Here is a 26,658-nt window from a genome sequence, read left to right on the forward strand (position 1 = left end):
TTGAAAGCGAAGCTTAAGCGTCCTCCATTTTTGTAGCCATAGCTACATTACGGTAGCTTTCCGAGCCTTTGGCGTGGCGGCGCCGCCACCATGTGGCTGCGCCGCAACGCTGCCACGTGGTTGGCCACGTGATTGGGAGCAGCTGCCAGCAGCGCGGCGCCGTGGCTGATCACGTGGTAGTCTGTACGTGAGGGTCTGGAGCTAAACTAAAGTCAAACTTTTCTTTCATACACTAAGAGAGTCCTGTTTCCTGTTCAAATCACCCAAAGTCGCACTCAACTGTGAAACCGTGCCGTAGGCTGGTATACACGTGGCAACCACATCAATTGTCTGCTTGACAGATGTTCCCGGTGCCACGTAGACTCCTTGGATGACAATGCCGCTTTCCAGAAGCCGAACACAGCAGGCTTCACCATTATTCACCGCGATCGAAGGGAGACGTCTGACAGCGGTGATACCCTGTTTCACGTACACGCAGACTCCAGCGTTCTTATTTGGTTCAAGCCAACTGTTAGGTGACAACCTCAGGATCGGCAGAGTTAACCTTCTCTTGTCTATGCCGCTGTTTAGCAGCGGCTGGATTCTCCTTGTCTGCATGCGTGTAAAACGTTGTCATACAGATGCCCACACATCTCCGTCTTTTATACGCAATCCTGCGCATGCGACGCGGGGTTCGGGTGATAGAGCGGCGTGCGGCGAGGCGGCGACGAAGAACGCGGGGCATCTGTGGGCTCTCTCCGGTTACTACGGTATCGGCGCATGCGCACAACTGCTCACACGCGTGACATCACGCTCGGCTTCGACGGTGGAGCGGGCGCGCGGCCGCGGCGACGGCGAAGCGCACGCCGCACTTTGCTCCTCTTCGATTGTCATGGTAACGGCGCATGCGCACAACTGGCCTCTCCCATGTACCGCGAAATGCTCGACTGGTAGCCCAGCGTCGCTCTCGCTACAAAATTCGAGTTGCAGCGCTTTCGAGCCTTTCCCTCTTCGTTCATCTTTTTTTTTTTGGTGGGGGGGGGGGGGGGTGCGCTGCAAGGTCGGCGCTCCTGGATGGGTACACGGATTCGACAGGAAGCATGCTGCAGGACATGTGTGACAGGCATGATTTAGTTGTATGCAACAGCACCGAGAAGTGTGAAGGGCTCATAACATGGGAGGCGGGGAGTCTGCACTCGACGATTGATTATGCACTAATGTCACAGAGGATGTATAATAGACTAGGGGTAATGAGCATAGATGAAGATGGTTCCAGAAGTCCAGGTAGTGACCACAACCGTATCAAGTTGAGCTTCAGAAGAAAAAGCAATGTAGGACTGAAGCAAGATGAACAATCAGGGGGAAATTTTTGCTCAGAAAAGCAATTGGAAGCAGCAGCCAAACAAATCGAGAAAGTAATTTTTGAGGATAGTGAAACAGAATGGACTTATACCAAATTAACTCGATTACTGGAGCTAAAGCTAGCTAAGGTGCGAGTAAAGCTAAAAGGGAAAAGATGCAAACCCAAGAGTTGGTGGGATGAGGAGGTCAAGAGGGCAATAGAGAAACGTCAGGAAGCGTCCAGGGAACACAGATATTCCAAGAAGAGGGGGGAACCAAAACCCGAAGTAGACAGAAAATGGGATACCTTCATAAAGTGTAGAAGGGACGCATCCTATTTGATTAATGAGAAAATTAGAAGGGGGCCCAATGGATGTCAAAAGTAAATAAAAAGGATAGAAAAGCAGCCCAAAAATTCTGGAAACATCTAAATGCAATGAGTAATAAAACTAGGCTAGAACAAAGGTTTATTGCTACAGATGAGGGTATTCGACTAGAAGGGGATGAAGCAATAAAACACATAGGAACAAGGATGACGGAAAATTTTTCAGCAAAGCACGTGGTACATAATTTATCGAAGGAGGATAGACCGGTTACAGCAATAGCGTCACTTGAGCAAGGAGAGTGGGAAAGGGCAGAGAAGAAGGTTCCTAGTGGCACATCAACAGGACCAGATGGTATCCTGATTATGTTGATAAAGAAGTTAGGACCAAAATCCAAGCAAACATTAATACAGGTAGTGAACAAATGATCATAATGATAGTGAACAAAATGATCATAGTGGATGAGAAAGTTCCCGATGAATGGCGATTAAGTAGAATGAACATGATATATAAGGGAAAGGGGGACAAAGCAGACGTAAGTAACTATCGCCCCATAACAGTGACATCTGTGGTTTACAGGGTGGTGATGCAAATTATAAAGGATAGACTGCAGGCTTGGGTGGAGAACGAGGGGGTGTTAGGGGAACTACAGAATGGGTTCCGGAAACAAAGGAGGTTGGAGGACAATCTATTTTCATTGACACAGTGTATAGAAATTGCGGAAAAGGAACATAGGCCCTTATTGCTAGCATTTCTGGATATTAGGGGAGCCTATGACAACGTTACTCAGGAGCATTTGTGGGACATACAGGGCACATTGGATGTGGAAAATGGAGTAATTAATCTTTTAAAAGATATATATAGGGGTAACAGAGTGCTCATAAAATGGGAAAAATATGTATCAGGGCCTGTAGAGATACAGCGGGGGCTTAGACAAGGATGTCCTCTGTCCCCTTTGTTGTTCATGTTGTACCTGCAAGGGTTGGAGACCAAGCTAGAGGGGAGCGGACTAGGCTTCAACCTATCTTTTTTCAAGCAAGGGGAATTGATTAAACAGACATTACCGGGACTAATATACGCGGACGATATAGTGATAATGGCTGACAACAAGGAAGACCTGCAGAAGTTGTTAGACATATGCAGTACAGAGGGAGATAGATTAGGCTTCAAGTATAGTAAGGAAAAATCTGCAGTCATGATATTTAATGAAGAGGGCGGCGAGCATAGAATACAGGAGTTCGTGCTAAAAGTAGCGAATGAATACAAGTATCTTGGGGTGTGGATAAATAACAGTGTTGAGTATCTGACAGAGCATGAAAAATATGTAATGAATAAAGCTAGTAGGAATGCAGCTGTCATGAAAACTAGGGCACTGTGGAATTACAATAGGTATGAGGTGGTAAGAGGGATCTGGAAAGGGGTGATGGTCCCTAGCCTGACCTTCGGTAATGCGGTTCTGTGTATGAGGCCAGATGTTCAAGCAAGGCTGGAAATTAGGCAACGGGGAGTAGGGAGGTTAGCTTTGGGAGCACATGGCAATACACCAAATCAGGGGGTACAGGGTGATATGGGATGGGCGTCTTTCGAGAGCAGAGAGGCTAGCAGTAAGATAGCATTTGAGGAACGATTGAGAAGGATGGAGGAAAAGCGGTGGGCTAGGAAAGTTTTCAGATACCTGTATATAAAGAATGTTGACACGAAATGGAGAAAGCGAACTAGAAAATTGACAAGCAAATATCTGGACAGCAGTAAGGGGGCAAATCAGCAATTATCGGTTAAGAAAAAGGTTAAAGGAACAGAGAGAGCTTTGTGGAAAACAGGGATGCTGACGAAATCGGCACTGGAAACATACCGGACCTTTAAACAGGAAATTGTCAAAGAAAATATCTATGATAATTGTAGGGGAAGTTCTTTGTTGTTTGAGGCCAGGACTGGAGTTTTGCGGACTAAGACGTATAGAGTCAGGTACCAGGAGATAGACACTTTGTGCATTGAGTGCGGAGAGGAGGAGGAAACGGCTGAACACTTGATACTTTCCTGTAAAGGGCTTCACCCTACAGTGGAAGGCAGCGGGGCTGACTTACCCAAGGCATTGGGGTTTAGGGATAGTGAAGGGAAAGTGGATTTTAAGAGGTTAGAAGTAACCAAGCGAAGGTTATCTGATTGGTGGCTAAAAGCAAGACAGGAGTAAAATTTCACAAGACATGGCTAGGTGGCTTGAGCCACCGCCCGATTTAAAGGTTTCAGCCGTATCCATCCATCCATCCATCCATCCTCCGCCGGCCCCACTGCCTAGGCGAGCGGGAATTCCCCGGGGAGGTGGGCAGGGGAGGGGGCGGAGCTTCTTGACGCACCGAAGCGACGCAAGCGACGCGGCTGACTGGCCGCGGTCAGCGGCGTGAGACGGAGGAGGGCGCGAGCATGAAAATGCGAGCGATTGTGGGTTACGAGTGCCCTACTGCATGCACCGAATCCGCGAGCTCCGAATTTCTCGTCCGGATAAAAAAAAAAAAATTCTACCAACTGAGCTACAGTGACGGCTGTCCAATCTTCTGCTTTCGGGGGTATTTATGTGTAGTGCAAGCAAACGTTGAGAATGTTCACTAGTGCCACCCTTGTCCACTGCGGCAGACGTAGCACGTCCTATATTACTGCGAGTGCCACGTATGAAATGGGTAGAACGGTAAGGGCGGAAGCTGTGCGAGAACCCTCTTATGCTACCTACGGCACCAAGACTGTCAGATTCGAGGCCCTCGATGAACTATTCAGCAGACAAGAGAATGGAACGAGGCGCTCGATTTGACATAATTAAATGACGGAAGCCAACAGTCACCGAAACCAATTGGAGCATATGGGGTTCTTTTCTTGTAGTTTTATCAATGGGAGATTAATAAAAGCAGAAGAAAAAATTAGGCGGTCGTGGGTTAGGTTCCCATCGGCGACATGTGGTAGTTTTTTTTTCTTCTGCACTACTAATGCTTCTATGTGGAACACGTACCGGATTAGCATTATGCAAATATGCCAAATTCGTCACAAAAGCTCCCACGGCAACTGTCCAATGGCACAATGGTGGTCGTATGTTGCACAGATAACTTCGGTAAATTGTTTGAACAAACAAATGGGCAATAGTGGAATTTCTCCGGGACACTTCCATTCCGAAAACCAGCTGGTGCCAGATACCGAGTGTCCCGTAGGACGTTACGCGCCTAGCTGTATAGATTTCGGCTCAGTACTGTAGGACCCAGAATTTCCACCTTCAACTTCTTCCATGCTGACTTTGCAACCATTCCGGCACAAGACAAGAGCTAAAATCTGATATCTTCCGTTCCTCTAAATGCGTGAAATGAACTGTAATTTTTTTTCTGAATTTCCACATCTGAAACGATCGAAAATTTGCTCCACATGATTATGTTTTGCTCATCTCACCTAGTCTTCCGATATCGATTTCATCATCTTCAAAAGGTGAAGGAAGGAAGCTATATTATTGATGCGTAAAATCGGAACAAGCAGCCGCCGTCACAGGCTCCCAGCTATAGTAAGTTCTTCACAGCGGGACTGCTTTAATAATCTTCTTTTAATCGGCCAGTTCCTTTGCTGCTAAGCTGCAGTCCCGGAATTAGTGATCTCACGTACTGAAACTGGTACGCCAACAATTATAAACATCCAGTTTTGCCTTCTCGGTGCTAGGTCTCAGTGGTTTGACAGCGAAAATGAACTTATGAATGGAGATAAGGGCAGTCGTTGGGCGCGAAGCACAGAAACGCGTTATTATAAGCACTGATATTTTCTGATACAAAATTAAACGCTCCCATATACGAAGCTATAGGCGCTGGCATTCCGAGTGAACGTGCTGGGATAGCAAAATCGAAAAAAAAAGCGGTAGTAGTACAGCCTTAGGAGGTGCGGACAAATGTGAACGGAGAATGCATTCGAACGTCCTTCGCGAGTTCCTGACTGCAATTGACAGCTATGGTATACGCATGATGGTAGTGGACGTTAATTTTGTGTGCTTTCTCATGTACAAACTATTAATGCTTCTTCATTTCTAATAGGGAAGACATAATTGCACTTGAATTACGGAATAGCATGCTCCGTTTACTAATGTTCCCACCTGTGCAACTTGCCAGGAAAATTATTTTAATTTGTTAATTTCACGCAATAACGCTTTCGAGAGGAACTTGAAACGCTTCTGATAAATCAACAACGACCGAGCACCGACTGCTTTCTCTACCGTAACTCAGGGACAGAGCGGTAAGATTCAGCCGGTCTCGAGAGCCTTGTTACCGCGCTCTGTACCGGCGAGCAATGCATGTGAGCCAGCACACCTTCGACTCATCTCTGTGGCTTCAGTACCTCCTCCTATACTGCACGTCCGCACACTGCTCTCGTCCAGAGGTTTTCAAGGAAGAAAATGTGTTATGCAAATCCTCCCAAGCGCCGGACAGAAATGTGTAATCGAAATCAATGAAAGTAATCAGTTTAGAGCAAACCTACTCGAATAAAATGCTCTGCCGCAGTTTATATTTGCAAAACGATCAAACGAAGCTGATAAGATTATTTCGCTCTTTCATCATTCTTCAACTCCGCTTTTTAAGGTGAGGGACTGTGTTACTTGAAGAAAAAAAATTATTGCTTCTATTGGGCCGTCACGAAAGCGATCGCCTTCAAACTGTTCGCGAGACAATGCACACGTAAATAGAAGACGCCGTGGGTCTTTCAAAGCACTTGTTTTAATCTCAGCACATTACTATTGCGTCGCACAACATGAGCAAGCAGTTGTGACTTGCCTGTTTCGTTCCAAAGAAGAGCGGAATCGCATATGAATCACACACGCGCACAGTCTCTGCGCTACGCGTGTAGCAGACGATGCGCTGGGCTGGAAGCACGGAGAAAGGCCGGAAAGCTCGACTGCAGCGCCGTTAGTTCGTCTGACCGCCAGTGAGGCCAAGTTTTTTTTATTGAGCTGCGAAACTGGCTTGTTCTAGTAACCCAGAGCGTATGTTCCCTGAAAACTGTTTTCTTATCATTAACACGCTATTTTATTGCAAGTTCTCGCTAATTGTTAAAAAAAAAACGTTTGTGATTTGTAGCGCTCACAATAGGTGACACCACCCATCCACAATTGTTAAAAGGCAAACGCTTGTGGTTTGTACCGTTTAGAACAGATGGCGCCACCCATCCACATAGCGAGTTTTTTTCTTCGTTATTCGGCTGCAGCCAAAGAGGTTATAAATTTTATATATAACCTCCTTGGGTGCAGCTGAGGCATTACAAACTTACAAGCAAGCTGTGACATTCAATGCAACAATAAGCAACTGCCGGAAATCACGTGAAAAGCTTGTGGCGTATGCTTACCTTCGTGTGCTTGCTTAACAGAGCTTTCAGTCGCGTTGAACCACAGCTAATTTTTAAAGTCTTCACGACAAAGATGCTTCACGTCCCCAGTCCGTACAGAGTGGCGTCACAGTCGCCAGACCATCGAGCGTCAGTGCAGACGTAATACCCGTCTTACAAGAAAAGCGGCTCAATGAGTGCATACGAATTAACGCTCGCTTGCAGACGACGCGTATATAGTCGTAGCAGTGATCTCCGGAGTAATAAGCCTGCGTGGAAGCCCGCTTTCTTGGTATATCTCGCCTGCATTGCACGTTTTTTGGTTTTCTGGTTCGATCCGGAGAGTCCAGGGACAGCACCACGCAGTTCCCGCAAGGAATTCGCACGTGTTGGCCGTTTACAACGTGCTTATAGTCAGCCTTAAAATGACGCTCACATACGTTAGACGTGCGAGACAACTGTTATTGCGACGTAGTATCCGCTCCCACCTTTTAATGTGGCTGGAATCGAGAGGCGGTAGAAAAACTGATGACCGCTGGCGTCGTTTCACTTGTGCAGCCGGGCGCAAAGCAGGATGACATGTATAACGCTCGCTTGAAATCACGAAGTGCACACATTTCCCCACAAAGAAGTTTTCACAATCACTGTGAGCACCAAACACGCAAAACCAAGCTTGAATTCGAATCAGAATAGCCTGCCGTTACTGCAGCTAACGAAACCACCGACAGCAGACGATGTAGAAAAGCTCGACTACAGCGCCACTAGTTCCCGCGACAACGACAATTCCGCCACACTGTGCCTCACGTTTACGGCAAATAAAAGTCGCATGAAGTTTTCGATGTGTCTAAAGATGCGCGTAGCACAAAATTTTAGTGATGAAACGGAAAAGTTTTCTCTGATTGCTGCTGCATTTTCAGATTTGCTAGGCTTGGCTAGTACGCGTTATGTGACGTAAAAAGAGAGCGGGAGGTTCAAACAGGTTAACTATTTTGGTTCAGAAAGGGGTCACAAAGAATGACTCATAATAAACTGCACATCTCCAACCAAAAATTTTAACTTTGACCCAACGTTTCAAAGCCGACTCGGCTCCTTCATCAGGGGTGGACAGGTTTACTTTTGTGCGGTTGATGTTGCTGGGGGTGGTTTGGATATGTCAGGATTCCAGAAGGAGCCTTTTGTGGTAATTTGTTTTGGTTCCGAGGATGCGGTTTTCTTCGAAGTTGATTATCCATGGTCGGAGTCCTCGCAATGTTCGACTACTGGACTGCGCTCTCTTGCGAATTTGCTGACATCGTTTTTATGTTGCCGAGTTCCCTTTTTTTTTTGTTGAAATTTTTGGTTTCGCCGATGTAACTTGCGTCGCAGTCGGCGCATGGAATTTTGTAGACAATGCCCAAAATCGGGTCTCCAGGTTGCGCACAAGCCCACAAACACTGTTGCGCTTTGCCTACCTGTTCCCAAAGACCGGCCGCCGAGAGAAATTAAGAGCCCAAGGCATTGTCTAAAAAATTCCATGCGCCGACTGCGACGCAAGCTACATCGGGTTGGGTTAAAGTTAAAATTTTTGGTTGGAGATGTGCAGCTTATTATAAGTCTTCAAACCCAACCAGACAGGCAAATCTGTCAAAATGTTTAGTTTTTCAAAGAATGACTCGTGCTCTTTCACGCTATTGCATAAATAATGGATTAATTGTGAACGCAAAGCTTTTTTTTTTTCAGCATATTATCGAGAATATAGAATCACGCGGTCTCTATTGCAACACCGAAATCATGGCGGCGACCGCTTGTTCTTCTGCTTTTCGCCGTATGTGGCGTATGTAGTGTCCTAGAATTCTAGAACACTACAGCGTATGTGGTGCAGCACGGCTTGGCGCCGAGGCATTCCGACGTGCTGATGCTGGCCGCACGAAGTTCATCCTTCAAGTTCGCTCCATGTGGGTCGCCCTTTAAACGATGCGCCACTGTCCTGGGATGGCAGGCGGGGCTTGCGAGACCCAGGTGCTCTTCACGAGCAACCTCTCGCGACTAATTATTCACTGAACTGCCGCCTGTCACAGTGGGCAGTTTGCTCACGATCCGGTGGGCAGCATATGACGACGTCACATGGTCACGTGACCTAGATGGTCCACCGGGTGGCGCCCAGCCACCCAGCTCTTCAACGTCGCAGAGGGACCGGACAAACATGGGCGAAATCAATTCAGCGGGTGGGGGCTGGCGCACAACTTCCGAGCGACCAATGTTTCCGGTGCGGGCGGGGCAATTGTTTTTTTTTTTAGCCCGTTCTAACCCGTGTCCCTAGCGTGCAAATATTTAAGCATGGGGTGGAGCAGAAATTTACCCTGCCCTTCTGACCTCAGTGATGAAAGGTTGCCAGACCAACAAGCTGTTAGCCAACCGTTACCGCACCCAATGAACTCATTTTTTGAGGAACTGCGATTGAACGTATGGCGAATAAAGTGCAATAAGTATAATTGATTTCAATTTAACTGCAGAACATACTCGCTAGAAGTTGCAAGAAGAAAGATCGATGTGTTGGTGCCCGTGCGGGTGACTTGATCACACTGAAACTTAGGACAGGGTGGTGCATTATATCGGGACGATCGTTAGAACATTTGATATCACGAATAGAGTCACTGGTAAGTTAGAAGCCCACGGCGCCGATGTCACCCCCCCCCCCCCCAGCGGTCATGCCCTGGGGAAATAGAGGAATGCACGTCAAGGCCTGACGCCCCCGCTTAATTAGGGTGCCTCGTTGCCAGCTACGGAACTAATCCTTTTCTGTTCTGGCGCGGAGTCAACCATGTCCCGCGGAAGACATTACTTGGCTGTCAACGGAGAAGGCAAATCCGATGCGTGGCAATCGATGGAATGCACATGCAGCGAGCTGCGTACGCGGAGTCACGCGCCCTGCACGTTCCAGGAGGTGCAGGGTTCATTGGGTTCGGACCTGTGAGCCCTTGGCTCCGCCCACTTGCACATAGAGGGTACCACTGCACTGCGGTTGGTTAAAATTGGGCGAGAGCTAGATTACTCAAGCTCCGCCCAATTATCGAAGGGGTTAAAAACCCGCTGGGAACAATGACTTAGGACGAGCGCGCCGAGTCTCAAGCTCGGCCGTTTTTGACAGCGTTTTTTAAACTGCTCCACATGGGCAATAATAAACGCCTTAGTGGAAGGCTGCGGATTAACTTCAACCACCTCCGACTCCTTAACATACATTGATTGACACACTATATTAAATGCCTTTTCATTTGGCCTCCAGTAAAATGCTTCCGCCACAGCTGGGATTTGACCCCGCGACCTTCATCATCAAGTTAAATGCCCTACATCCACTCAAGTGGGTTTATAAACAAAGAAGGTGCGAACCTACCAGTCCAGTGCTGATACTACATGTACAAGCCTCGTCTTTCTGATAACAAATTGTTGTTGAAGTGTCATGATGGCTGCATGTGAGCTAATAGATGCATTTCATATCAAGACGGAAAAAAAAGTGTACCTACAACATTTTAGAGGCCTTGAGTGCGAGTGATGTATTTCTTTGTTTCAGAGCCATGATTATTTGTGATCTGTTCATCTATCACAGTCTGTGGAGAAGTACAGAATGCAATATATAATAGCTTCCCGGCTAATACAGCTTCGCTGAAAGTTAGCACCCATCCGGTGGTCTCTCTAGGCGTGTCTTTGGTTCATGCCGTTCTTTTCAAGGCACTTCAAAACTGTACGCAAAATGACTGTTTGTCTGGACAGCATTGGGGTGATTCAGCACCTTGGCCCTTCATTCAATTCATTGCAGTGTTGGGGTAGACCCACTTTGTAGGCTTTCACATCTGTTCAAGGACTTACTGAAAAGCGGCTAACACAGTGCCGACTTCACAGGTGTGGTGTGGAAATAAAGTTGATTTTAATACCTGATTACATGCTTACCTATAGCACCATGCATCAAGCAATACCATCACTTGGAAGTAGGAGCGTCATTGCACCTCGTTTATGTCACAGCACTGTGTATGCTTACAGCGGCAAATTGCTTTCATCTGAGCCGGAATTCCATTACCATGGTTCAAACAAAAGTGACTTTTTACTAACTTGCCGTGCTAACTACATCCAAAGCCAGTGCGAATGTCTCCATGAAAAGTGTGCATGATTGCCACGACAGGCAACCATGCAGGTACATGTTTCATCAACCCTAATGGTAACAATACCACAAACACACTTTCAGAGTAAAGGGGGGCATACCATGCCTTTGGAATGTCTAGTAGACCAAGAGGAATGTTTCATCAAAATGAATTTTATTATAACACATATATATGAGAAATGAACCCAAGCTGCAAACACTGTTGTAACAAACACTGGCTAAATAAAGCATTGATCCAATAATTCATTTAACCAGGAGCACAGTTCACTGTCCATAGTGTCACAACGTAACAGCTTAAGTGCACAGTTAATGCAAGACTACTATAAAAGGAGTCATGACAAAGCCAACAAGCTCTGTGCACAACCATGTTTCAGTGATACTGTTGGACACCACCCATGCCAGTCAAATCACAACACAACATGACACACTTTCAAAGTATAAAAAAATGCCTTCTTCGTGTACAAGCAGCTACAAAATAGTATATTACACATGAGTATGACAGGCATTCAGAGTGTTACTTATCACAGATTATTTCCATCACTGTGCTTTTCCTGGGCACATTTCATGCATTTTGTCATGTGCTACTCAAATATCCATGCTATTTTCAACAATAAATAAATCTGGTTCAGGCACGTGCAACCACAAACAAAAAAAAAGTTAAAAAAATCTGGCTGTCTCTTTGCTACCTCCTAAAGGCATGCATTTAGAATATCAAAACACCTCTGGGAGATGCACTTATAACCAAAACTGTGGAAAGGCCATTGGAAGGCACAAGTAGCAACTTACACCTGCTCTGCTTTGCCAGATGCAGGTGCTTTGCCAGATTGATTTGTCTGAGATTAAGCAAATGCAACAAACCATCACCCCCGAGTCTTGATCATATAATACTTCAGCGCCAGCTGCAGCTCTGGTACCGCCAAATAACTTGATTCAGCTTAGCAGCGAATCATACAACAGTCGTTAATACACGAAATGTAGACATAACAGCAGTTGCTTATCTATGCACACATCATAAAGCGCATTCACCCAGGAATGGTGGCAGAATATTCATAGTGAGGTGACATAGAAGAGGAAGCAAAATATCTGTAACATACCAACTAGCCCAAACAAAAGTATTAATTGCACAAAGTATTTGGCAGGCACGATGCCTTTGTAGTATTGCTCCTTGTAAAGATAGACTGATTTGCACATTCGTTTACCCGTCACATTTAAGTGCAGCAACTAGATGTCTAATGCAATTGTTGGCCAATAAAATTACCTCATCATGGATTGAATGCAACCCTCGCCTTCTTTTGGCACTATAATGGCATTCACTATTCACTGAGCTGAAAGAATTAAAAATGGAACAGAAACGGCATACACGAAAGCAGCAGCCTGTACCATTACTTTGGTGCCTCTATCAAGACTATAGCTGACGCTGGACATACACTACAAAGATGCCAAGAGTGCCTTTCAAAAGCTAAGAATGCAAAAAAGAATGCATGTGTGCTGCGCACACATGCAGGCAGTACATGCACATAATCTGATTCTATTTTAACACTCTCAAAGCGCTGCGACAGGGGACACCAAGAGAAAGAAAGAAAACGAACGACAAGCACTACTATCAATTGAAGTTTACTGGAAAAAACACACAAGGTTAAATAGCTCACACAAGCCAGCCAGCCAATTTCTTTCTCTTCGTGTCACCTGTCGCAGCACTTTTGAGAGTGTTAAAATGATGTACCAACTAGCTCAATTATCCGTGTTACAATCTGACTCATAACACACTGTCTTTTGAGTCACTGCAATTTGCTGATACATATATATTCTTCACTTCAGGTTCACACTAATGAATAGGTACTGAGTTTAGGCTGCCAAATGAATCATGTGTGGCAAAACATAATGTTTAAAAAAAAATGTTGCCCTTTCGACGACATCATCAAAGTATGCTTGCGAAAATGTAACATTCACTGTCAAAGTTTCCCCGTCATGCACATAAGCAAACAAGTCAGTTGAGGCAAGGCCAGTGACCCCCATTTGAACTTGTGTCTGACAGAAGTATCGGCTGTTTCGCTTCAAGTGGGCTGTGCCGTTGCAATGCCTTATCTCTGAATTTACAAATTTTTCTAAGCTTTTGGGACACTTCACCTCCAAAAGCCTTGGGGGACAGCAAGCACACGTGACAACAGCGTCGGGACTGGCGCCAATAAAGGGCTTCCCCGGGAGAACGTGGAGGCCACATTCATGAAGTTCAAGGTCACGATGATGCATGTTCTGGCTCCGATAAGCTTCTTTGGCAACTGGCTCAAGGTCGATACCCCTCAGCATGTCTTTGGTCGTCACCCTCTCTTCCCTCATGAGCAGCTTCAGCAGGGCCCGCATGTCATGAGGTCCCACTGTCGTGCGAACTGTCTGAACGCGTGTGAAAACACTGTAGGCCACAGATGCAGTTATCATACCAATGCGGTGCTCCTGCCACAGCTCGCTGCAGCTCTGCCCTCTTGTGCTGCTCGCAAAGGTTTTTGAACACGTCCTCCACAGATAACTTTTTTTCGCAATGTCCCTTTGAGTCCAGGATCGCATAGACAGCAGCTTTCAATGTTTTTGCTGAACCCACCGGCAAACGTTTTTGTTTGGGATCTGGTAAACCTGGAGAGCAAGAAAAATAGGAGATGCAACCCAATGAACTCTGGAACATGCGCCAAAAAGATAGGTCCTTTCACGCAGACCTCAATCAGCATCATCACATTCAACAGTGCACTGATACATACATGCACGGCTCGGGCGTAATGCCCGTACAGCTACGGTGTTTCGTTTTCCTCCAACCTGCAAAAACCATTAACTGCTACACACTGATGCATGTACACAGCTGTGTATGTTTAGGCTTTGAGTGGTTCATGTCTAAAAATAATAGGCATCTGGTCACTTAATGCATCTGCTTTTAAAAATGCATACCACATTTACTTGAACATAATTAGAAATTTTTTATCCGAAAACAGAAGTGAAAAGTCACGCTTCGCATTATATTAGAATATTTGCATTAGAATTGAATATTAAGCAGAGACAAAAGCAGACTATGCCACATTTACTCTCACATTGGTTGATGCGTTGTGCAGGTCGTCACAAACTTCGGGAAACGACAAAAAAACAAAAACATTGCGAATGCTGTATCGGTCGACCAACAGAAGCTCCGAGCTGCCAATACCGATCAACACATATCAAAGCAGTGGCCCAGCAGTCCGAAACTGCTCGCCAGAGCATGCACAGTTGTGTACCGACAGCGGATTTGGTGGATTGCTCTGGAGAAATGTGATACGCACAACTTGAAGGCATCGTTTCGTTCTCTGAAAGTTCAGCAGACTCTCTAAATGTTCGCAGCACCGTCGATGCTGTATGCTAATTGCAGTAATCTGCTTCGGGTGAATGGAAAGCCTGGCGTTGCTATTACAGATGAAAAGATGCTCTCGTTTCTATTCCTCGGTATCGCTGTGTGACGCACTTCACGCCGACAATGAACTTGCGCAAATTTCCAACAGCTCCATGCAACATGATGACTTGGATAAGTGCTGCCATACACAGCCACCAGCATTCGGGAGGCATGACTCACTGGTCGGATGAGCAACTCGGAAAAGTTTCGGTTTGATGACGAGGCATCTAAAGCGCATGGTTGACACAGTGATGGCGCAGTGGGACTCCGCACTTATATTTGCGTTGGTCTTATCTGATAATCTTTTGAGCTCTTGAAACAGAAACGGCATGTGAAAGCCATTTGTTGAGCTACTTATGTTCATATACTGCTACACATCTTTTCATATACTATGGTATTTTCCTCACGTTACATTCCTATTCTTTCGTTTCTTTCCTTTATGAACTCACAAAGTCGACCCTTGCGTTACTATCATGTGTTTTTTTGCTCCATTTCAAGGCCACAAAGTCAACCCTCGTGTTGCAATCCTGGTCATGTTGTTGCAGTTCACACCACACAGAAAGTTAGAAATAAAAACAGAATTGCAACAAAAGCTTACCATACTCATACAGCAGAGATCGAGAGGCAACAAGTTGCATGGACTACTTCAATGAGATGTACAATATGCATAACTCCTGTACGTAATTGTTTCTGTACACGACCTGCACACACTGTCTTGGTGGTCTATATGATATTTATATCAAATAACTCTGAGAGGCAACAGACACCTGCCATGTCTACCGGGGCACACATACAGTGAATGCATTTCAATTAGCAGCAGCTGAGTGATGTGCCATGCTCAATTACCTGAATGATAAATCAAGATGCAATTAAGTCCACTGATAAAACTCAACTGCAAGGATTTCATAGCTGGAAATGCATACAGCCAAAAATACTGCATGCAGTGAAGAAGCTGCTGAACTCTGAAGTTTTATTATTAACGACTCAGTTGTCACTAAACCAGACCAGACGGTGAGTGACATGCACTAACAGGTTTCCTCTACCTAGGACAAAGTAAATTGGGCAACGTTCCACTCATACTATACTGCATCCACTACCATCAGTCTCAGTGACCCTTTGTCCAGACTGCATCAATACTTTTCCTTCAGAGCCCGCATTATCCAGTACATTCAGTGGAAGTCTCAGTGTTCATTAATCACTACTTTTCTCTTGTAATCCATTCCTAACTTCCACCTAGTTCTGAATTATTATTAATACCACTTACGTGATTCTCTTTGTTTTGTTGGTACTAATTGACTAATGGTACTTAGCATACTTCAATGACTACTCGTTTGCAATTGTTCTGCCTTCTTTGACTCCCTTATTTATTGCTGATGCATTTTGTATATTTAATAATCAGGTATGGTTTTTTTTCCCCCAAATATTTGATGTCTGTACTTGTGTCTTTTTCATTTCCTGTACTCCCACCCTGCAAAAATCCCTAGCTCCCCAGGATTGCAGTATCAATAAATAAACAAATATAAAATTACACTCTAGCTGTGTTGCTAAGATCAAGATCCCTCTGCTTGAGATAGCCACTATTAAAAGACTTCAGGCAACTCGACAAAAGCAGAGTATGATGCCTATTTCATCAAAGGCCGTTCATTTTTTACTAAGGCATAGCGTTTGTGGCAGTGTCCTAATCCCAAGCAAGAAATGTAAAGCAGGCCCTGCATCATGACAGCCTCTGAAGAGCCCTCGGTGTGCCAGAGGCAGTGGCAAATGACGAGGCCCTCAACAACAAGTCGCAGCCCCGCCTTATCCACTTTCTCACCTTGCAGTGCATATACTTATCCAGTTATGCAAGTTATGTGAGGTAGACAGCGGGTAAGGTATCATCAAGCACATAAAGACCTCAATCTCAGGATTTCTTGGAACTCTGCTTTCTTCGACTTCAATATCAAAGAAGTAAACAGCAATCAGAACTGCCAGTCATACATCAACCTGGCGTGCCCTTTCAATGTCTCTCATATTCACACAAAATATTCCACACAGGTAGTGGATCCATGGGGCTTGAGCACTTGGAGGAGGCACGCAAATCATCTCCATGTCTCTACAAATAGCTCCAAGTTATGGAACATAAAACTTGAGTAGCGGTGTTTGTGATGCCATCCCTTAATTCAAAACGGGCACCCAGGCTTGACCGCGCGCTTATTTCTCAGCAATGAGTGAAGGCAGCGCCTTTCAAGTGCCAAGCAATAATGTAGTACCACAGATGTTGCAAGATGGGTTTTCCCCTAACAAGTGCTGTCAGCATTCACTGCATTGTCACAAAGTTGCATTCTTCTGGTTTCAGTTCAGGTCACTTCAAGCGAACGTAGAAGACAAGGCAAAAGGCCTTAAGCCTGACAAGGCCTCGTCTCCCGTCAGAAGTTAACAGCAGGCAAAACTTTGAAATACAATCGCGGGGAATCCTCCCGTTAACAGTACGAACATAAGACATAAGAAAACAACCATAAGACCTAAGTATAAACATAAGAAACACATGAACACACAGTATGGGCTAGAGAATGCAACTTTCATGGTGAAACAAACACATAGCACAATACACAACAACATATTGTCGAGAAAAATGAATCAGCATCTATCTAGATGTTTCAGAGTTGACTTCCAACGGCTCCCTTCACATGCAAGTGTTTTGCGTAATAAAGCCACTAAGAGACTTGCTCATAAGATCAAGACGCATTTTTGGCTTCTTTTGGTTCCGTCCGCATCAACATCAGCGACATATTTTACTTGCGAGATCGACCTGTGATGGCAACACCTGCATTTTTCATTTTGGTCTTTTCTACCTTACAAAAGCTCTGTCTTCGGCGTGAGTGGTCTGTTTGTGATCAGAACACGGTATCCTATAGGTACAGGCCATTTTACCCACACTGTTCCTTTAAGTTGCGCATATGTCCTCTGCTCTGGTCCCACAGCGGCAATGCGAATTATCTGTTGAACAGCTCTAAAGTGTCTTTGAAATCCCTGCTAATCTCTGACAGACTGAGGAACTGGCAAGAGATCATAGCATGAATGATACCAGATGCTTCCCATGAGGACACCAGAGATTAGAAAGTAGGTGGCTCTGCTCGTCCTCACGTTTATTATCTTTGATCAAGTGTGCAAAATAGGACAGGAGGATTGGGCAGCTGAACAGCATAGATATCCCAAGTTGAATCTGTCTCATCTCACTTCTGCCCATCTGCTCCACCAGCTACAGTCTTGGACAAAAATCTTAAGGCCACAGCGTTCAGCAGCAGGGAAATGAACGTTCCCAGAATGCTCCGTGTGGCGGATCATTCAAAACACAAGTGGCGGATCATTCAAAACACAAGTGAAGCAGGAAGCTTCTCTACCGCAAGAAGAAACCTTCTGCTAACATTTCAAGGTCATTCGGTCTTTAATAGTGCCGCAATGGCTTTTATGTGGCTGAAGCGAAAAGTCTTTGGCCTTAAGACTTTTGACCAAGACTGTACATTGAAGTTAAAATGTGATGCCAATGTGGTCTTCTGCTGTGGTCGCTCCATTTGTCATAACAGATGAGCAATTGCAGACACTCTCTGCAAGGCTAACACTGCCTGTTGTTAACACTGCACTTCCTCCTCTGCTGCAACTGCAGTCATCAATTGCCTTTCAATGGCTCCCTGCCATTAGCAAGAACTGACAAAAAGAGTTTAAAGAGGGATATACAGCATAAAATCTACAACTGGGCGCACCACCAGCGCAAGCCTCGACGACCAAGCAGCGCTCCTTCTCATCGCCAGAAGGTCAGCAGAAGCATCCAGAGCCCTGGACTGAGGGCCCACCCACACGAGCTCCAGCCACCATCTTCTTCAATAAATGCTTGCTCACTCACAATTCGCCATTCCACGGAGATCACTTACGATTTCACTGCATGAACATGATAACTGTTGCTGTTATAATGACCTTTGCTTTACACATCTGTCAAGCTTCACTTACGTTCAGCTGCAGAAGTAGTGGGAGCAGGGACAGCAGGCTTGTTCAACTTTTCTCGGGAGGTCCTTGCAGAGAGGCCATCCCCAATGTGTGGCGGTTCCTCCTTTATTGTCAGCTGCACAAAAACAGGCCTCATGAGCTCACAGCAAAAAGTCAGTAATGCTCGTGGTCATCCAACTTTAGGTTTTCAATATATGCTTGGGAAAGGGCCTGTCTTTCAGAACAGTTTTCTGCACAATTTGCACCTGACCCTGATTTGTAGGAGTTTGCCAATATTTGAAATTTTCGGATAGTGAATCAAATATCCTCTTATATGATTTGCTGAACAAGTCAAACGGCGCACGTTGAAAATGATTCGCAAGATATCCAAAGACATTCTCAAGTTTTCAAATAAGTGGCATGAAGTTTGAGTGAAGCACAGCATAGTTTTTTTTTTTTACTATTTCAAAAAACAGGGCTCACCCTGGTGAAAGACAGCATGCTGCCGCAGTCTAGTAATGCGGAAATGAGGGTCTAGCATCGCAATTAATGTTGTCCATTTGTGTGATGGCATTCATAACTCTAATACGTTCAAGATTGGGAAACGAGACAGAATTCATTCAGGTATAGCAAATCTTGCCTTCATGCTCCAATATCAGAGGTCGTGGCTCAAACTTCCCTCTCATCAAATAATATTCCATGCTCTGCTTGTTCTTTGTCAACATAAGTATAGCCCCATGCATATGACACGACGGTCATAGAGCTAATATACTGACTCCATATTGCGTGTTCCCCAATGGAAATAAACGGTCTGCCTTTTAACAAATACAGATTTAATTCCATGACGGAGTATAGTATCTCCGCTAGCATACCGCTGTATGGCATCTATATTCCTTTTGTACAAATATTCACGCAAGCAGCGTATAATCACAAAACTATTTAATTCCTTCAATTCCGTTCTTTCACTATTCAATTCGGTAGCAACGCTACTCTATTCATATCCGATTCGGCTTCAAAAAAGTACTACTCGCACATCCCTGATTAGCTGACATTTCTTTTTCAGGCATTCCTATTGCACTAACATCATAGCAAATGCTTTGCCCACTAGGAAAACCAAAATTCTGAATGCGTTAGTCAACAGAATTTCGGAGAAATAGCCTGCAATAAGTTCCACCCTAGCCCAAATGCCAACAGTACAATGATGCTTGTTCGCTTTCCTCACTGCACAGAACATAAAACAGGACCTGCATACAACAAAAACATTATGCAACAGGTAGCACATATACAGGGTTAAGTAAGGCCTTAAGGCAGAAAAGCAGGCTAGTAGGTCACTAGACCTCACAAACATCGTCAGTGCATCAAAGAGCCAGAAACATAGATACAGCACTCATCCTGTGTTCTTTCTGAACCTCTGATATGTCTGCAGTATGTATACAAGGCGTTTGAGGTTGCATGAATCAAAGCTGAAAAAAGACACCATGGCATTGTATGCTAACAAAAGTTAAGCAACGTCTTCAGTGACTGCCTACAGGAAACAAAGATATACAACATTTCTGAATTAAGTAATTCAGGCTGTTCAACTAAACTCTGACTTAACCATAAGATATTCGTAGAATGTGTAATTCATAAAATTGTAGAACATCAAAGAAACATGAAAAAGCTTATTCTTTGTTACAAAAGCCTTTTTGACACCATGAATGATGCGTCTGAGATATGACAGTTGGATTGGTTACATCTGCCTCGACTGTGCTAACTTGGACATGCCAAGGCACAGGCCAGTGAATGAGTGCTTGCACACTGTTTTCACAGTGTGACAAATGTGTTAAGAATAATTTTTTCATTAAATTGAGGTCACTGGGGTGCCTCTTGAGGCACGCTAAAACTTTAGAATTGAAATTTCTCACACACCACCATGGTTCCAAGTCAATTAATCAATGTTCCTCTTGCTGACAAAAGAAAATACTGGGCAAGCATTACTGTCACACATATCATGGAATGCAGCACTTTATGTCAAAACTTTGGTTCTACATCCATCTTATATGAAAATAGGCTGAAGCTAGCACCTGCAAAAACCAACACCAAAATAAAGGAAACCTGCCAACTCTGCACACTTACTGGATCTGAACAGCACATCGGCCATAACACTGCGCTGCTAGCACAGGCACCTCGAAGTATTACTTGAGTCTATACTGCTCGCTTAAGTTTCAAACATGCGGCAGGCAGCTGTTGGAAGCTATAAGTACATTAGACAATAGTTACTGTAATGCTGGTAGGAAGTAAATGCAATAGACTTTCATTGATTCCAGCACATTTAATTCAAACATCCGCTCTACTCCAAATTATGGTTCAGTCACTTCAAGAATAACTTTACTAATGCTCCCCTAAATATAAACTCCATATAATACGAAAACATGTCTGTCCCCTTCCTTGTCTGAATTATCCAGAGTTGACTGTAGAAATACACTGCCACTGCATTTTGCAGTAAAGCCTGACTAGATGCCGAGAGCTTGTCAGGTAGGCAGCTGCTAGAACAACAAGAGATCCAGTGCGAGTTCTCAACTGGACGATGTTTGTGGAACCACTAGGCTACATAAGATTCAAGTAACAACATACAAGACAAGCAGTGAGCTCCGAGCCCAGTGTGAACCTCCTCTAGGTTCACACTGTTGCCAGACTATTCTTAATCCTAGCTATGCACAGTGCAGTGATTGAAAAGTCTGAATCCTCGCAAACTGAAAGCATGGCTACTCTTGCACCACAAGGTCACAGTCGAACAGTTGCTTGGGCGACTCCCGACAGCGCTACTGTCATTAGTTTAATGGGTGGTTTGGCAGGTTAGGCATGATGCCAACGTCAATCCTGGATCCAAAAGTATCTTAGCAGTAGGTTCCTGGTCTTTGTGTCTAATTTTGGCCAGCGCTGGATCAAAATATGGTGGCTGATTATGCTTCGCTACCTCACACAAACTCCATGGTTGTCAGATGCAGGCGATGCAGAATTTTGTCACAGGTAAAATGTGTCACGTGAAGAGGGTCGACTGAAGAATGACTTGTTACAACTTCTTGGATTTGGCACAAGATCTTCACTGCTGACAACACAGGCTGTTTTCTGCACATCCATACAAAGCTGCCAGCACTGAACAAGGTGCTGCAGCGGGTGTCGTCATAGAAGGTTTTGCACTTCGTTTTTCCTGCTCAGGATTGCTCACAGCTTTGTTCTGCAAGTCTGACAGTGCCAAAAGCATGCCCTGGAGGCTGAAGGCTAGGATAATAATAATAATAATTGGTTTTGGGGGAAAGGAAATGGAGCAGTATCTGTCTCATATATCCCTGGACACCTGAACGTAAGGGAAGGGATAAAGGAGGGAGTGAAAGAAGAAAGGAAGAAAGAGGTGCCGTAGTGGAGGGCTCCGGAATAATTTCGACCACCTGGGGATCTTTAACGTGCACTGACACAGCACACGGGCGCCTTAGCGTTTTTCCTCCATAAAAACGCAGCCGCCATGGCTGGGTTCAAACCCGGTTACTCCGGATCAGTAGTTGAGCGCCCTAACCACTGAGCCACCGCGGCGGGTCATACTTTCTGGTGGGATCGTCCTGGCAGGAAGCCAACCAAAACTTCAAATGGCAAAAATCCTGTACCGCTGTGATCGGCTACATTGACAGCAAAATCTGCACGTGCAGCCCGGAGACCCCAAAGAGCGCGACCATAGTTGCACAGTTTCCTGAAAATGGCTATAGGCGTGCCACTGGCTCTTCTGCCAAAAAAGAGAGAAAGCCTCTGTCACAATGATGAAGGGATCAAGGAGACTGATTTATTTATACAGGCGGGTACAACAGAAGTGTGCGGCGAAGCTGCACCCACATTCAACCGTTGCACAAAATTCTTCCATGACAAAAAAAGCTGCTCAATTTTAAAACTTTTCTTGCTGCCTAAACAGGAAGCTAATCACAAGAAAAAAATTACAAGCTCTCAAATTTTGATACCTGGCTTGTTTAATAAAGTCAAGCATTAAAAAGCTGATTTTGTTTACTGTTATGATTGGCTAGCGGTGTAATGCAGGACACTGCGGACCGTGGCCAAATGTTACCAACAGTTATTTTTTCCAGTTGTATCCTACAATAGAACGTGATTACTGCCTCATGACCTGCGTCTCATTTGCCTTCCTTGTTGATGTGCACAGCCACAACAAGGTGCTGCCACATCTCCCAGATCTAACAGAATACAGAATCTCTATTGGGGGCATACAACACATGCAGCCAACTAACAGTGAAGTTGGGCACTTATTCACTTCTTCGAGTTGGCAAGCTTGAACGCACAAGAGACATTCATGTGACGGCTGGCGTTCTGTGCGAGTTCAAAAATCTACTTCTGCATATTGGCTGAGAGAATGATTGCACTGAGTTCCAAGGTCACAACCTTCCATAAAGAGTCATCACTTATGACAAAGTGGTCTGGTGGCAAGCAACTGACACATTGTCAATGCAAACTGTTGCTGGATAAACACAGAGCAGTTGAATGCTTTGCACTGAGTCCACTGTAAACGTAGCTTGGATAGTTGCTTCAGCTGCAGTGAAAATGTGTAGGTTCAAAAAAGCTAATACAGTTTAGAGCAGTTTCGCTAACGTTTTTCTGCCAATATTTGAAATTCTCGACTAGTGAATCGAAAATCCTTTTATATGATTTGCTGAGCGAGTCAAATAGTGCATGTTTAAAACGATTCGCAAAAAATCCAATCCATTTTCAAGTTTTCAAATCACTAGCCCAAAGTTTGAAAGCCACGTACTAGATCATTTGCTCCCTTTAGCACAACGGAAAGCCCGAGGAGTCAAGCCTGCAGTTTGATAACTCTTCTCTGATAAAGTCGGTCACAAATCCAACGTCTGTAGTCGGAGCCTTTTCCCAACTGACAATCAGCAAGGCAGTGGTGTGGCAGGTTGCCTTAGCTTGAAGGTGAAGACTCTTGGCTACTTTTGGCAAACCCTACACTACATAACGGTTCAAGGACTTGAATCAGCCATACGTGAATGGGAAAGTTACAGTGAACTCAAGTTGCATACCCAACACACAAAGAGCTCCTGGCTTGGGCCCTGCTTCACCAGATTAACAACGCTGCTATATAGTACGGTATATGGGGTTCAACGTAACGAAGCTACACGTGGACTATATATAAAAGACACCGTAGTGTAGGGCTCAATTAATTCCAGAAACCCGAGATTCCTTCATGTGTACAGGCACCGAAATGTGGCTACTGTGGCCGGGATTGGATCCCAAAACTCAATAGCCAAATACCGTAGCTATAGATCTAGGCACCGTGTACTGACAACACCACTAGCTTCTTATCACCCACGGTTAAACGTGGCACAGCATAACACACATAGTCATAGAATAGAGCACTGAGGAAGGTAGTAGGCATGTTTCATTTGACAAATAATCCTTGACCGACAAAAAACATACAAAACAGACAAGGATGTGAGAAAGGTGGTGCACAGCACCGGTGGTATGCAGCAGTCTGGTGGTATCGCTGGCTACGCTGCTTTCCCTTCTTTCTGTCTATGCAGTGTCTTTCTACTGCAACAATATAAGTGAAGCCATGCAGTGTTGTGTGCCATTCAGTAAATTTTTTCCTTGACCAGAGACCATAGACACAAGCCTTCACATTTGCGACATAATCCACGCAGCAATTATCCTGGGGTTTGCCAAATTTCCTTTATGATGGGACATTTTCGTTATTAATGTATCACACGAACTACACCTGCTAGTACCACTGCTAAATGTTGTACAGATAAACCTTCTGTGCAACTAAGGTGCTAATCTCAAACAAATTTATCACGCCCGCCTCTCAACAGCAGTGAGGCACCGAAACAAAAAAATTCTTACCTTCTCTATGCAGGGGAGATCTAAAGCTTCTTTTTGTTCGCACAGCTTATTTGGCTTTCCTCTGTCCACCGTTATTCTTTGCTGTGGGGTGCCTGTTGCCTGTGGCTCAATTACTGATTTTTTCGCATGTATGTGCAGTAAAACAGCCACAACATGCTCGCACTTGTAGTTGCTGCAATGTAATGAAAGACCACAGTGATGCACACAGCGGCGATGTTACAAGTTCTAATTTCAATTCCAATTAAGCACAAGATGCAACATGTTGATTGCAGCAATTAAAATTTTATGCTCTACGCCAATGATATCCCAATGAGCACTGTAACTACCTTGGACATCTTGCGGACGACCTAAACGTCCAATATACGTCCATGGTAGTTTTAAAGGGGCTGTGAAAGGGGGTCTCAACAAAGATGTGATGTGCCTAGGATGTAAAAGGATGCTGCTTCACAAATATCCTCCAGCAAGAACTCTTTAGATATGCTTCGTAGAAGCCGTGTTACCTGTAGTCAAAATTTGAATTTCCATTTTGCTCTCCGTTTGCATGCTGAAATGTTTGCGCTCCTTCGCCGGCTGCCGACGCACGCGAACCAATGCTAGTAGTCCGCTGCTGACGTAATGAGCGGCTACATAATTTAACGAGTGCAGATGCTGACGTAACGAGTGCAGATTCGGGCGAAAGCCCAGCACCGCAGGCCGCCGCTTGGCTCGGAAGCGAGAGTTTTAAAAATTGTATTGTAAATGATCGGCTTGCTTCTGAGGTCTTGTACGCAGCATGAACGCTCGTTGGTCTGTACTCTACATAATGCAAGCATTTTATAGCCAACCTCAAACACCTTTTTCAGGGACCCTTTAATGTCCATTGGAATATGGCAGAGAGTGAGAGAGATATATAGGCACAAAAACTTATTTTCTTTACTGAATAGGTTATTATTTCATTTTTTATCTGAAACATGACCCGACATTGATTCAGCTTTTCAATAAAGCAATATGAATATTGAAATATATACTGAGACGAAATACCCGACCTTATCTGGATTAATGACATCTTTTAAACTTTAATAAAAGCTGAAGATTGAAAGCCATCAGTAAAGAGTGGCTGAATGCTGCAAAAAGTTGTTCCAAACGGTACACACATTGACAGAACAACGAAAAAATCAATTCTCCTTAGACAGCTGAAGGCTAGATTGACAGTCAGCTTCCCGGTAAAAAAAAAAAAAAGAATTGGATTGTTCGATCCTGATAAAAAATGTAATCGGCAATCGACTGGTATGGTGCAGAGTAATTGTTTCACGCAATGAAACTTAAATTCGTTCATTGCCATTAAGAAATTCAAATCGTTTTCATCAGGCACAAGTTCGACCAGCATGCAATATTCAAACAACAACACCGGCAACAACACGGCAATCAACGCAAGCGCCACTAGACGGAATCACCCAGCATTTACGCCGCCAAAAAAAAAACAACGAAACCGGAGAGCACAACTACCTCACCCTGCTTTGCAAGTGCAGCTGGCCTCCACAACTTCATTTTTCTCGACCTTCGCCGTAACCTTGTGCGGTGGGTCGGTGCTACCGCTGTTTCGGAGCACTAGGGCAGATACGCTGTACTGCTGTCCACAAACTCTTTTCACGGTACACTCTATCACGTTTCCGGCGTCGTACGCTGCCTCGCCGTCCTTCAGGCAGCGTGATCTTTCGCACGATCGGTTCACATATTTGCAGATGCTTGAAACGGGCAGGCAGACTGAAAATTCAGAGGCACAATTCAGCAGCGTCTCATTAGCAGCATGAATAACATTTGATTTAATTCATCTCGCATGCGCTATACTTTCGTTTTGCTTACCCGCGATGCCACCGCCGGCTTCCGTGCTGCAGCCTGCAGCCATCACCACTTGCTATTTGAGCCGTTATCTCACGTTTTCACAGAAGCTAACACAACCATCAGGCTATTACGTTATGATCTTAAAGTTCACTGACTGTTGTCATGTACCGCGCCCGTGCGGTCCATGGCGCGCGGATAACTTGATCTCTGGTGACTCACCGGAAACAAAAGGTTTGTTGCGCTATTGGTTTGCATGCTTTCGCAGCTGACGTTGCACTCCAGCCTGTAGAGGTCGCTAGCGAAGCCTTCGCAGTTTACTTCGCAGCCCTACCTCGCTAGCATGGCCGTGGCTGAAGAGAAAACAGATAGGCATGTGTCAACTTATCGAAAAGCTTGGGGAGCGTTGCGCGGCACTGGCTTAGGTCGTGTAGTATGAAGCCTAGGCGTTATTCCTGTTTGGTTCAGCGCTGCGCGAGTAAAGC

At 44.9% G+C, this 26,658-nt stretch overlaps 1 pseudogene across 1 annotated transcript; it reads right to left on the reverse strand.

Moving 5' to 3' along the window:
* Window positions 1-12,813: 12,813 nt before the first annotated feature.
* LOC144111296 (uncharacterized) lies at window positions 12,814-26,389 on the reverse strand (annotated as a pseudogene). Its single transcript, XR_013310021.1, has 5 exons — window positions 26,198-26,389; window positions 25,846-26,098; window positions 24,356-24,527; window positions 18,500-18,611; window positions 12,814-13,737 (listed from the first exon to the last, which is right to left on the reverse strand). The product of XR_013310021.1 is annotated as an uncharacterized LOC144111296 (transcript).
* Window positions 26,390-26,658: the final 269 nt, after the last annotated feature.

This window comes from Amblyomma americanum, chromosome 11 (assembly GCF_052857255.1).
Source record: "Amblyomma americanum isolate KBUSLIRL-KWMA chromosome 11, ASM5285725v1, whole genome shotgun sequence".
Taxonomy (NCBI): domain Eukaryota; kingdom Metazoa; phylum Arthropoda; class Arachnida; order Ixodida; family Ixodidae; genus Amblyomma; species Amblyomma americanum.